The sequence below is a fragment of the Corapipo altera genome, unplaced genomic scaffold, assembly GCF_003945725.1.
Source record: "Corapipo altera isolate COAL_440 unplaced genomic scaffold, ASM394572v1 2, whole genome shotgun sequence".
Taxonomy (NCBI): domain Eukaryota; kingdom Metazoa; phylum Chordata; class Aves; order Passeriformes; family Pipridae; genus Corapipo; species Corapipo altera.
In genome coordinates, this window is record NW_020884890.1 from 2866070 (window position 1) to 2878083 (window position 12014).

Consider the following 12014-nt stretch of genomic DNA (forward strand, 5'->3'; position numbering starts at 1 on the left):
GCTGCAAGTAGAGAAAACAGTACATAAAAGCAGTTAAGATGACTCACAATTGTAATAATGAAGAATGCATGCTGATTTAGTTTCTGGAGAATTGATGGATTTGAGTGAAGCAGTGTGTGAACAAGAAAATTGTAAGTAGGAATCTTTAGTGTGAGTGAACGGCAGGATTACGAGATGTGGAAAGAACAGCTTTAGAAATGGGCCCATCACAGCGGCAGCTTCCCGGGACTGAGTGAAGCAGAAAAACAACTACTTGCGTTTTTATTGTACAGGTTTTCCCTGAGTTATGTACTTCCCCCGGTCCACGCGGCCCCCCCACTCGGAACAACGTTGTCTCCCCTCCCCGATTGCTGACTCCTGTTGTACCCGCCTCTCCCCAAATCCCTGTCTCGGTTACTGGAACGCAGTCCTCCTGTATCTCCCATTGGTCAGTGGGCTCTCAAGCCACTCCCTTCCCCCCCCACCTTGACCCAATCACAGCCCTCTTTCTTGCCCTCCCCCCAAACCCATATAAACCACGCGAGTTTAAGATTAAAGGTATTTTCGCCACGGAACACCCGGGGAAGCTTGGTCTCTCTCTCCTCCTGCCAAAGGGGGACAGTGTGGCCAAGCTCCTCCGGGAAAACCAGCGGAGAGTCACTCAGATCCATTACTTTAGAAACATTCTTTTTTCTTTTCAAGACTATGATGGATAAGGAGATAATTTAAAATATTAATTTGTTTCAAGCAGTATTATCCTGATGTTGTTGCACATGCTGAAATGTATTTATGAATTGACAGGAGGAGTTATTTACTTGGCTGACAATTTTCTTCACCTGCAGGTTATGATGATACCTCTTCCTTTTTTGTAATTATTCAGTATTTTAATGATTTTTTCTTAGAAACCATAGTATGTTTTTACAATGTTTCTCTTTTTAAAAAATATTAACGTCATGGTTATGTTCAATAACCCCCATGTTTGCCTATTTTCTTCCTTCCTTTTGATTGCATCCTGACTAAAGAAAGTCAGCTTAATTCCCCAAGAGTTTGTCTGAGTTAATTTAAGTTTTATTCCTCTACGGTTTTTGTCTGCTATGTGAGCCGTGCTGACTCCTACTGATTCTGTTTTTAGTCTCCTAGTCTTTCTCATGTTTTGAACAGGAATCTGTAACATCTAATTAAGGGTGTGAATTCCCTCATGATGGAACTGTCTAAAGCTGGGCATCCCCAAGTGACTATTGCCTTGACTTATGCTCTGAGATAATCTAGATGCTTTTGAAAAGTAATCTTTTAAACTAGAGGGCAACTTCCAAAGGCAAAATTTACCTTTTGTTCAGCTCTTTGATCACAGATGAAGTCATATTTATTTGTTTCCGAAATTGACTTCATATGTGAGAATGTACCTGAATAAAACAGAGTAAAATCTAACTAAAGACCTTAGGTTATTTTCTGAAAGAAGACTAAAATAGCATTTTTTCTTCCCTAAATAAGGATAGTTAAAAATTGGAAAATAGTATAGTAAAAAGCCCCAAAATATGAGCAGTGGAAAAGTACTTATGGCCAGTTGTATTCACAGTGGTACCCTTGAAAAAGAGTAAGGATTCCTGCATTTCTTTACAATGTATTTTATTCAAATTGGAGAAAGGTTAGTAACCTTTATCTTGTACAAGCAGTGCTTGGTTATGAAAGCTTCTGTTCAAGTCCAGGCTTACTAAGTCACTAACAAGAATAGAGGCTTCAGAAAATGTATGGATCAGAGCTGTCTTATGAGCCTAACATTAAAGACAGCAGAGCATCCACTGAGCAGTATATTGTGCTTGTTTCCAGAGGTTGTCTCTAAAGTTTGTAGTCTTAATCCTTAGGAACGGTGTCTGCAGAGTTCACTGCCTAGACATTTGAAAATGTCTCCAGACTGTTTCTTGCTTGCTTGTAAATGATTAAATTAGATCTTGAAATGTACCTCAGAATTTTATTAGGTTTTCTACAATGGAGCTTATTTAAATACTGGGATTTCTAATAAAATTACAAGCTACAAAAAAGACATCAGTAAATTTTGGAATCTGGTTTCTTTAAAAACTATACTTTATGTAGAGAAAATATGAGAGTCTGCTTCTAAGCTTCCTCAGTAATCCTAAATTCCTGCAGAAAAAAATTATTATCAGTTTTTCAATTATCTTGTCTGTATCCTAAGAATTTTCTTCTAATAAATAGGAAGTCTTTGCATCAAGTTTCTTTTGTTATACTGAAATCTTTCTGTACCTGACAGATAGTCTGCAGGAAACAGTGGCTCTACGGACATCTTGGAGAGCTACTTTACTTTTTTCTGTCATTGCAAACATTGTTAGACTGAAATACTTGTTGTGACGTATTTAGTAAGACTAAGCACTTAGCTCCATATCTTTCTCCTCCTTTTCCCTCCCTTCCAAAGGTTTAGCTTCAAGGACATGAGTTTCACTATGCACAAGTATCTACTGTGGGTGTGTCACAAGACAGTATTTTCATATCTACTCAGGCAACCTTAAACCAAACTATCACCGATTATCTATAATTCCATAAACCAAGTACATACTGAATACACACGGGTGCACTTGCTTACTCCAATGGCTCTGATGGTATTTCCCAGTTTACATATTGCCCTTCTGAGTGGTGTGTCTCTAGGAAGAAAGCAGTGAGATTACTTTTCCTTTATGACTCTAAGGGCAGTAGTTCTTTTAGCTTGCTACCACATACACCTGGGGTACTTCTGGCCCCTATAGCTTCACTTGCATCACAGACACATTAAACATGCTGCCCCAATTTTAAGTGTTTATGTTATGATGGAGATACCCATGTGACGTTTCATGCCTTTTGGACAATACTGGAATGTGAGAAGATGTTGAAAATCGAAGAAATTACTACCATAATATTTTCATGACAAACTGGACAGCCATGGAAACTGCTGGAATTGCTATTCTATCCCCAAGTACACAGTAGTGTTTCAGGCAGGAATTGTGCAATTCTACAATGGGAACATTTAGACACAGAGAGGCAACAGTTGCACAGGCTCCAGAATTTTGCATCTAAACAGATGTAGAAACAAATCTGTCCCATGCTTCTTGGTGAGGACATGCTAACTCTCATTATTAAAAAAAGTTACCCATGCAGTATCAGAAATATGTTGAAGTAATAGTTTCAGAGAATAAGATTATTGCTGAAATGCATATGCCTACGGTTTGCAGTGCTGACAGCACATCTCACTCATGGCTAGGCTTCACGGACAAAGATTTGGGGACGGCACTACCCACGTTTGTTGCAAGAGTGTTGGTGGCTAAAAAGGCCAATACGAGATAGACACGTCTGGTTGTGAAAGGCACAGCAGAAAGACTCCTTAGGTGGTATATTCTGCAAGGCACAATTCTTTCTGCGTTGTCTTTTCTCCTCAAAAGTGATCCTACGTGCGTTCTCAAAGGCATCAGCAGTGTTATAGATGGTGTGTCTCCAGACCTCCTGATTGGAGGCCAGAGTAGACCGGTTATGTAGATCAATATGGCCATGGCTGAGATGTTGTTTCAGGGAGTCCTTGTATCTTCTCTTTGGGGCTCCTCTCATGCGGCAACCGATGGCAAGTTCACCATAAAGCAAGATCTTAGGGAGGCGGTGGTCCTTCATCCTTGAGATGTGCCCTGCCCATCGCAGCTGTGTTCTCAGTAACATGGCCTCAATACTTGTGACTGCTGCTTGTTCTAGAACAGATGTATTGGTCACATAATGTGATCAGTGGATGTTTAGGATTGTACAGAGACAGCGTTGATGGAAGCATTCTAGGAGTCGCAGGTAGTAGATGACCCATGACACACACATGTATGTGAAGTGCAGGAATGTTACACCCTCTGGTTTTGGGGTTGATGGTAGGTTCAGCAATATTAGTTTGAAGAATTTAAAAAGGTGCATGGCTCTAGTGGTACAAAGGAGACTGTTCTGCATAAAGAAATTTGAGCAAGCATATGGCAATGTATTCAGTCACATTCCCAGTGGGATACAGGGCCATACCATTAATTTGGTACGTATTATTTTGGACAACATTCTGACCGTTGACCAAAGTAATACTCTGGGAAAAGGCAACTTAATTACACACATAACAAAGGCTAGTGCAGAGTTCATGTGGCAGACTGAAAGCAAAATAGCTGAAGACCTAGAATACCATTTGAATGTCATTTATATTGCAAAAAGTACATGTTTATTGATAGCCTGATACAGTCTATGCTTTAAGACCAACAAAAGTCCTTTTCTATAACAAAGACTTAGCATATTATTGTTTTACTGGACCAGTTTACTCAAGTAAAAGGCAAAAGAAATTAGGGATCCAAAAGAATATCAGTACCAGGTCATGGAGGCCAACAGTTCTCAGATGCTTTCTTGTCGAAGTCCGAATAGAAAAGACACTACATTTTCTTTAGGACATGTACAGAATTACTAATCTTTTCCTTGTATTAGCTTAGAACTTCCATCTTGATTTTTAAATATATGTGATTTTCTCCATTTAGACTAATCCTAGTTAAACTCCCTGTGTTTGTGAGATTACAAATATTTTGGCTTCCAAGTGATTTGTTTTTCCTGTTAAATTGAATACAGGTATCTCTTTCCTAACACACTGACAATTACAGTACTATGTAGGGGGCATGTTTTAGGGATGCTGGAAGGGGCATCCTGGGAGACGAAGTCCCAAATGTACTACTGCACACATGGGCATTGGGGCACCACATGGTGATTGGTTAAGAGACTCACGTGTTGTTTTAAAGTCCATATAAAAGGTGCTGTTTGCTTCCAATAAACAGATTTGGTTGTTTGAACCCTCAGCCAACTGGGTCGTGTGGGTTGGTTTCCTTGGCCATGAATATTTATAAAAAAATACTCTGAATTCATTATGAGGATTTAGCACAGGCCTTTTCACCTATAAACAGGCACTTCACATACAAGGTGTGGTGTGGTAAAGGTTTCTGGTATAGCATCATGATCTTGGGCTAGATCTTGTCTATATTCTTTCATAATAAATATAATATTATTTATTATATTAATAAAGGCCACTGAACTATATAAAAGAGAAATGTTCACTAATCAAAGAAACAAAAAAAGGACAAAAGTTGTATGCCTTCCAGGAAAATATAATAATTTATACTTTCTATGTTATGTTCTAAATTTCCTTCTTGTATAATAATTTTGTCATTTAATTTAAGGTCATATTTGAGCATGGAATAGAACTGCAGCAGAGCTTCTATTACCAGCTTTAGTGTCTATTTTTCAATTTTTAATTCAAATCTCATAAATAAGATGAAAGGCAATGATTTTTAACAATAATGGAATTCCACTAGTAAATTACAAGATAAACTTTGAGTCTAGTGACAGTACAGCATATCAGCTGACAAAAAAAATATAGTGAGTTATACAAGTGGACATGTAAAGTTTTCCTATCTCAGTAAATTGTTATTTTGCTGCACAAAACAAAACAACAACAACAAAAAACCCACAGAAAAATCAATGAACATTCCTGCCTAGCAACAGAGGGAAAAAAATCAGGAGCAGTGTGAAGAGGATGCTGAACAGGCAGTGAGTGAGTGATAGCTGCAGTAATCTGAACAGACTGAGCAAAGAGATTACTGTTTAGTTTCGGCTGCAGCACTAAGAGTACAAGGCAATAAAATCTGTGGTTTTCATTTTAGAAAAAAAAAATTCACACTCATCCAAAAAAACTTTTCAAAAAGGAAAAGCTATGAGTCCTTGCAATTGCTGTATGTTCCTGTAATTGCCATTAAAGTGTCTGATATTACTATTAAGAGTACCCATTTATCAGTCTTCATGGGTAGCATTGTTGAAAAACAGTAACACAAAAAAATATTGCAGTATTTTAACAGCAGCTGTATAGGATCTTTATGCAAAAATTTCCTAAAAAATCAGCAAATATGGAAAGCACTATCAGCACCAAAGACCCTGTTTGTTGCCCCTATGGCCTCTAGCACATCTTGAGAAAATACTACCAGGCTGTCAGCTCGAACAGCTTGCTCAGATAAACACTGTGATACATCCAGAATGTCACAGCATTGGACTGTTCCAAAAAGTGGTCAGAGAAAATCCAACTTAAATGAAATCAAAAAGGTCCATCTTCCCTAATGTATAGGTTTAACTTACTTAACTTAACTTATAGGAATAAATTAGCAGATGTTGTAAAAGAGCCTAACAACAGAAAACTTACTTGTGGGTAATATTGTGTAAATATTTTCTAAAGCTATTACTCCTGTAATATTTAAATACCATCAACTTGGATTATATGTTGCCTATGGGTCAATTATGAATGTTAAACCCGCCAAGTGACAATTCCAGCATGTGCCTGTAAAAGATCACCACTTCTTCAGTCATGAAAAATCCTTCTTCAGCATATCTTTGAAGTTTTAACACCATAAAGTCCATTATATGGACAATTCTTTTATTGAACAGACAAAAGCAACATGGGGAATGCACTGAGTTTTCCCAATAAACAACTGAAAAAGGGCTTCACAATGGTTGTATTTGTCGATTATCAGTAGCAGTTCTCTACTCCCTCTAATCAGTCCATGGTACTATCAGGGTTCCAGAAAGAAACTAAAAGGACCTCTTCAAAAACCAGAAGCTGCTTTTGGAGCTGAAAATGGAAAATACCTCTCATTATCATGAAAGAATATAGACAAGATCTAGCCCAAGATCATGATGCTATACCAGAAACCTTTACCACACCACACCTTGTATGTGAAGTGCCTGTTTATATTAATGGGTGAAAAGGCCTGTGCTAAATCCTCATAATGAATTCAGAGTATTTTTTTATAAATATGCATGGCCAAAGAAACCAAACAAATATGCAAAACCCACTGCAAACTCTTTCAGTTTTGATAACGTGCTAGAGCACAACTTGTAGATTTCCTACAATAAGTTTAATTCTGTATCTCTCTTCAACCACTTCATTCTACTCAAACTCACAAATACATCAAATGCATCTCCAGCACATCAGCACAGAAATTTCCATAGCAGAAAGGTGCCCCTGTAGCACAGGTCTGTCCCATCAATCTCTGTTCCTCAGGCTCTATAGACCAGCAGCTGAGGGCTGGAATGTGTGCTGTGACTATGCAGACCCAGGCCATGGAAACAGAACCAGCTTCCTGATTGCACTATTGAGTGAGATTAGGACATAAGAGAGAAATGAACTGATGTTTAACAATCGCGAGACTTTTTAAAGAATTGAAGAAAAGGAAGAGGCTTGAAAATAGATTTTGACTGAAGACATCCATCAAAGAATAAAGAGGAAAATATGCTAGAGGGGAGAAGAAATGAGACCAAGATGCAGAAGTTAAGCTGACATAGTGAAAATTGACAAGAATAAAAAACTAAGTAATTTAGAGGGTTTTCATAAACACAATGAAATTCTCATCAGTGAAAAAATAAAAAGAAGTACTCAGTTAAATTGTTAATATGAATGAACTTTAGAAATATTAAAAACAGAATTCCCAGGTAAGACACAATTTAAGAAATCTTACAGCTCCATTGAGACAAAAATACCATAAGGAGTTTGAACTAACTTAAAAATCTCAAATAAAGGATCTTCTAAAAGTCTTCTTTTCTGGCTAAATTCTCAAGATATGAAAATCTGTATTTTACAGTATATGGCCTCCTACACGTCACAGCACATGAAATTTTACGCAGCAATTCCTGTACCAAAGCCAGTAACTTGTATTTGTCAGAGCAAGTGAATTTGTCATGTATTTATGAACCAACCTACCTTGCTCTTCAAATTAAAAAAACTTTAGAGGCCCATATTTTCACCATGTGAGATATCATTGCATCTACTTTTTGAGTTAAATATGAGGAGTCCTTTATATGCCTCACTGTTTCCAGTCTTTGAACATTTCCTGCATCTTTGCATTCCCATCAGTACATCACTCTCTCTTCTATGACACAGCTGTGGACCTACCACTCTCAAACACAAATTTTACAGAAACAATTGACGCTGTCCTGTAGTCCTTTCCACTCCAATATTCTGTTCACCAGAAGATCACAGAATCTGAGAGATACCATGGCACTGAGCCTGAGAGAGAAAAAAAGGGCTAAGAGGTGGGACAGTAAGTGTAGATGAAGCAGAAGGTAATAAGGCACATGAAAAATGCCACATACAGGCTCCCTACACCTTGACTGGGTTTCCTTATGTATCAGAAAATCAGGTAATTTGGAAGGTCTGTGGTCAACAGAGCTGCACATGGTAATTCAATAGTTAGTACTGATGCTATTTAAAAAAAAAAAATCCCTCTACTCACAATTTCACATTAGACACCCAAGGATGACATAAAGGATCATTTTTACTGTAACCACAGCACAGGCCTGGGAGTTCCTACTGTCTTACTTGCCTGTTAAAATCTCTTTTTAAACAGTACTTTAAAAACTCTTTTTAAAGTAACAAAAGCATTCTTGAAAACTTATAAATCTTGCTTGTATTCCTGGTTCTAGCTGTATGACTTTGCAAGTGCCTGTACACATTTTTGAGTGAATACAAGTTACTAAATAATCTAGATTACTCTGCAGATGTTGGTACCATTGCTGCTTGTTACTCATCAGTTTTGCATCAGTCACACTTGTTTTTTAGAGTGATTTTTAATTACATTCCTTTGATAAAACTTCGAAAACATGAACATTTAGCATTACAACAATGCAGTTACTTTTATGTCAATCTTGTAATCTTATCAAAGCATTAAATCAGCTTTCTTTACAACAGCTGTTTTCCCTAGAACTACATTGATTTGCATTAATTATATTCCTATCCGTTAATTATTTTTTGTTTTAATCACCTTAGTAATGTATGAGTTTCCTATTAGATGACAGTCTAACCCAGTCATAGCCAACTCACTTCACGTTTTTACCTATTGGCATGACATGGGCATTAACACAGCCTTCAGGCTACATTTAATATCAGCAGATCAAAGATCCAACCAGCAAAGCCTTAAGTGTGTATGGTAATTCCAACCATACGGACTAGTAACAGCATGACATTGATAGCTATACAAAATCCCCAATTTCATTCAAATTTAAAACAGGACTAGTCCAGATAGACACTACATCCAAGTGATACTTTAAGCAATTTAGATTCTGACATTTCTTTCCAGTATATGATTGTTTGGGGTTTTTTGCCCTTATGTTATGATACATAAGACCCCCCACAAATGTCAGGGACAACTGACTGATTTCTGTCTAGTGGGACTAAGGAAGTTAAGTGTCTGCAAAAGACAAGCATATTGGTAACAACTATTTTTATTTAGTCTTTGAGTAATATTTATATTAGTTGTTACAAAAGGTACATATTTCAAACATAAAAGTAATATTTTAAAGTTTAATTTTCTTGAATCCCATAGAAGTAGCATTCTCAAACCAGAACCCATGTACTTGCAAGAAATTAATATAAACCACTTCAAAGTGATACATGGAACTGTGTGACTGCATGTTGAAAACTAGTCCCTGTTCTGGTCCCTGTGGCTAAAAAATAATATAATGGTATTTTTATACGTACAGGAAGGTTGACAAAGATGATCAGAGGTAAAAAACTGCTTCCTCGTCATATTACGATTCTCCTTCTTGACAAAAATGGCTAACAAAGCAAATCAAATATTCACACTTTTACATAAATAATCAGGATTTTTTTTTCACTATTGTACTTGGGGCAAAGAAAGTACTTATAAGGTAGAACTCACCATTTTGATTTTTGAAACTTCAGTACCTTGAAATTGCCTGGTTTAATGCATAAGTGCCTATTAAAACTATTGATAATAGTCAACTAGGTAAGAACTGGACATTCAGGCCATGCCCACATTTTATTTTTTACTCCCACTTCTTCAAATATATATTCAAACTTTGTCCTATTATAGCCTCTTATCATAAAAGTTGTATTAATCTTCCTAATACTGCAACAATGGTGATACTAGTAGTATCAGTCTCTTCTGAATATACCCCACAGATTCCTCTTTTCAAACATTTACTTTTTTTCTTATTTTTTAAGTTCTTTAGGAGTCTCATCTCTTTCTGTTTCCTCAATCCACTTTGTTTCATAAGTTCCCTAGTTGGTATCCTGTAACTATGCACTTTTCTCTCTCTCCCCTATAAATATCTCTTACTCTGCTCTATGTTATATGAAATAAGAGATCTTTGGAGTCTACCAGTCTTTAATACTCCCAAGTACCTCTTGTCATCTCAGACCATGAAATACAGGAACTGCATCTTAAGTGACAACTAGTACCACATAATTAATCACTAAGGGGGCCAGATAGGAACTATCATAACAAAAATTAATATTAAACAGTTAAAATTACACTAAGAGCCTTTCCTCAAAAAGAAAAAAATCCTTTTAGATTAAGTTTCCTGAGCTAAATTATTTTTTCTTATATCATTTCAAAGAAACTGCCCTGACTTATTTTCAGTGTAAACTACTGTGCTACAACACTGCAAGGATGTTTCAGCACAAAGTAACTGATCTTAAAATCCTGATCAGTTTAATGTGCAATGAAACAGTAAACGAATGCATGTATTGTTGGAGGGAAAAAAACCAAACAACACAAACACAAAAACAAAACAGTGTGGCTTAAAGCACATAAAGAGCTGTTTAATCTCAGAACCCTACCCAGAGCAAATTCCTCAAGCTTTATTAAGAGAGAAGATGTGTTGATTTTATTTCTTTTTTCCTCAAAACCTTCCTAACATTGCAACAAATAAACAATATTCCAAGCGGCCATTAACCTTGGGATCATCTTCTTGTTTTATAGCATTCTGAGCACATTTTCAAGAAGTTTTATATGGAGAAGTAGAAACAGCTGCAACTTCACCCCAGACACGTGTCCTCAGTCAGTAAACACAAACCGCAATGTAAATAAATATAGCCCAGATCTATTTGTAGCCCAGAAAAGCTGAGTACATTAATACGAGCACAGACATGGTCTTATAGCCACGTGAAGCCAGGTGGAGTGAAAGGTAATATAGTCATGTTCTGAGCAACAGACCTCACGAGTCAGTGACCATGAACACCTCTGGTTTATAGAGACTACATAAAATCAGGCCATTTGGGCAAAACCACAAACCAGCATACCTTTGTACAAGCCAATACTCACTGATGAGACTCACAATTGTTTATTTTTTAGATTAAAAAACAACTTCTGCAGGCTCTTGTAATTTGTAACAATACAATAACATGCAGTCGAAAGACTTAACCAATTAAATACAACTAGAACAGTTTCAGACAAACTGAATCTAAAAATAGGCTGCTATTTCACAAAGCTGGCGCTGACCCACACTGAGGTGTTTCCCAGGTTGCCCGTGTCCAGCCGGCTGACGTGCCTGTATCCCTTGGGCACAGCAGTGACACTGTCGGTCGGTGCTTCCCAACGCTGGGCTCCAACTCCTGATCACGCTTTTCAGAAACCCCTGTGCTGTTCCCTAGGATGGAGAGGGGAAGGCTGAGAGAGCCCCTGTTGTTTCCCACACCACTTCTGGCCTACTGGGCTGATCTCCTATGTGTAACACCAGAATTCACCGGTTTTATCCCGACTTAAAGAACACAGGGTAATCCGCGGGCAAAACGCGCTAAGAGCTTCCTGCCAGCATTAAACTCGCCAAAGCGGTTTTGCGGCCCGCGGGCGAAGGGCCCGAGGGATTAAACCCGCCCGGGGGCCGCGCTGCGCCATCCTGCGTCCTACGGCCCCTGCGGGAGTGGCTGTCCCGCCTCGCCCCGCCGCGGCGGGCAGCAGGGGCTGCGCGGCAGAAACCAGGACTCGCTGCCCAAGGGGCTCCTGAGCTCGCCGCTGGCGCCCCCGGCGCAGCCGCCGGCATCGGCCCCGACGGGCGGGGCCACGCGGGGCGTCCCGGCCCGGCCCCCGGGGGCGCCCCCGCCCCGGCCCCATTCACGAACCGGTTCCCGCCGGCCTCCTCCGCCGCTCGCGCCGCCCGCACCCGGCGCCACCCCGCCCCCCGAGGCCTCGCGCCAGCCCCGGACGCGCCGACGG

General features: G+C 38.8%; 1 protein-coding gene across 2 annotated transcripts in view; it reads right to left on the bottom strand.

Moving 5' to 3' along the window:
* Positions 1-11964, bottom strand: part of LGSN (lengsin, lens protein with glutamine synthetase domain) — a 90930-nt gene extending 78966 nt beyond the window's left edge. Inside the window, exons 1-2 of one of the 2 annotated variants that reach the window (XR_003527883.1) lie at positions 11921-11964; positions 8073-11448 (exon numbers count right to left, since the gene is read on the bottom strand). The gene's annotated coding sequence lies outside the window, so the exon portion shown is untranslated. Of the gene's footprint in view, positions 1-8072; positions 11449-11920 lie in introns of those variants that run through there. The other variant, XM_027644793.1, reaches the window with a different exon arrangement.
* Between the last annotated feature and the right edge of the window lie 50 nt (positions 11965-12014).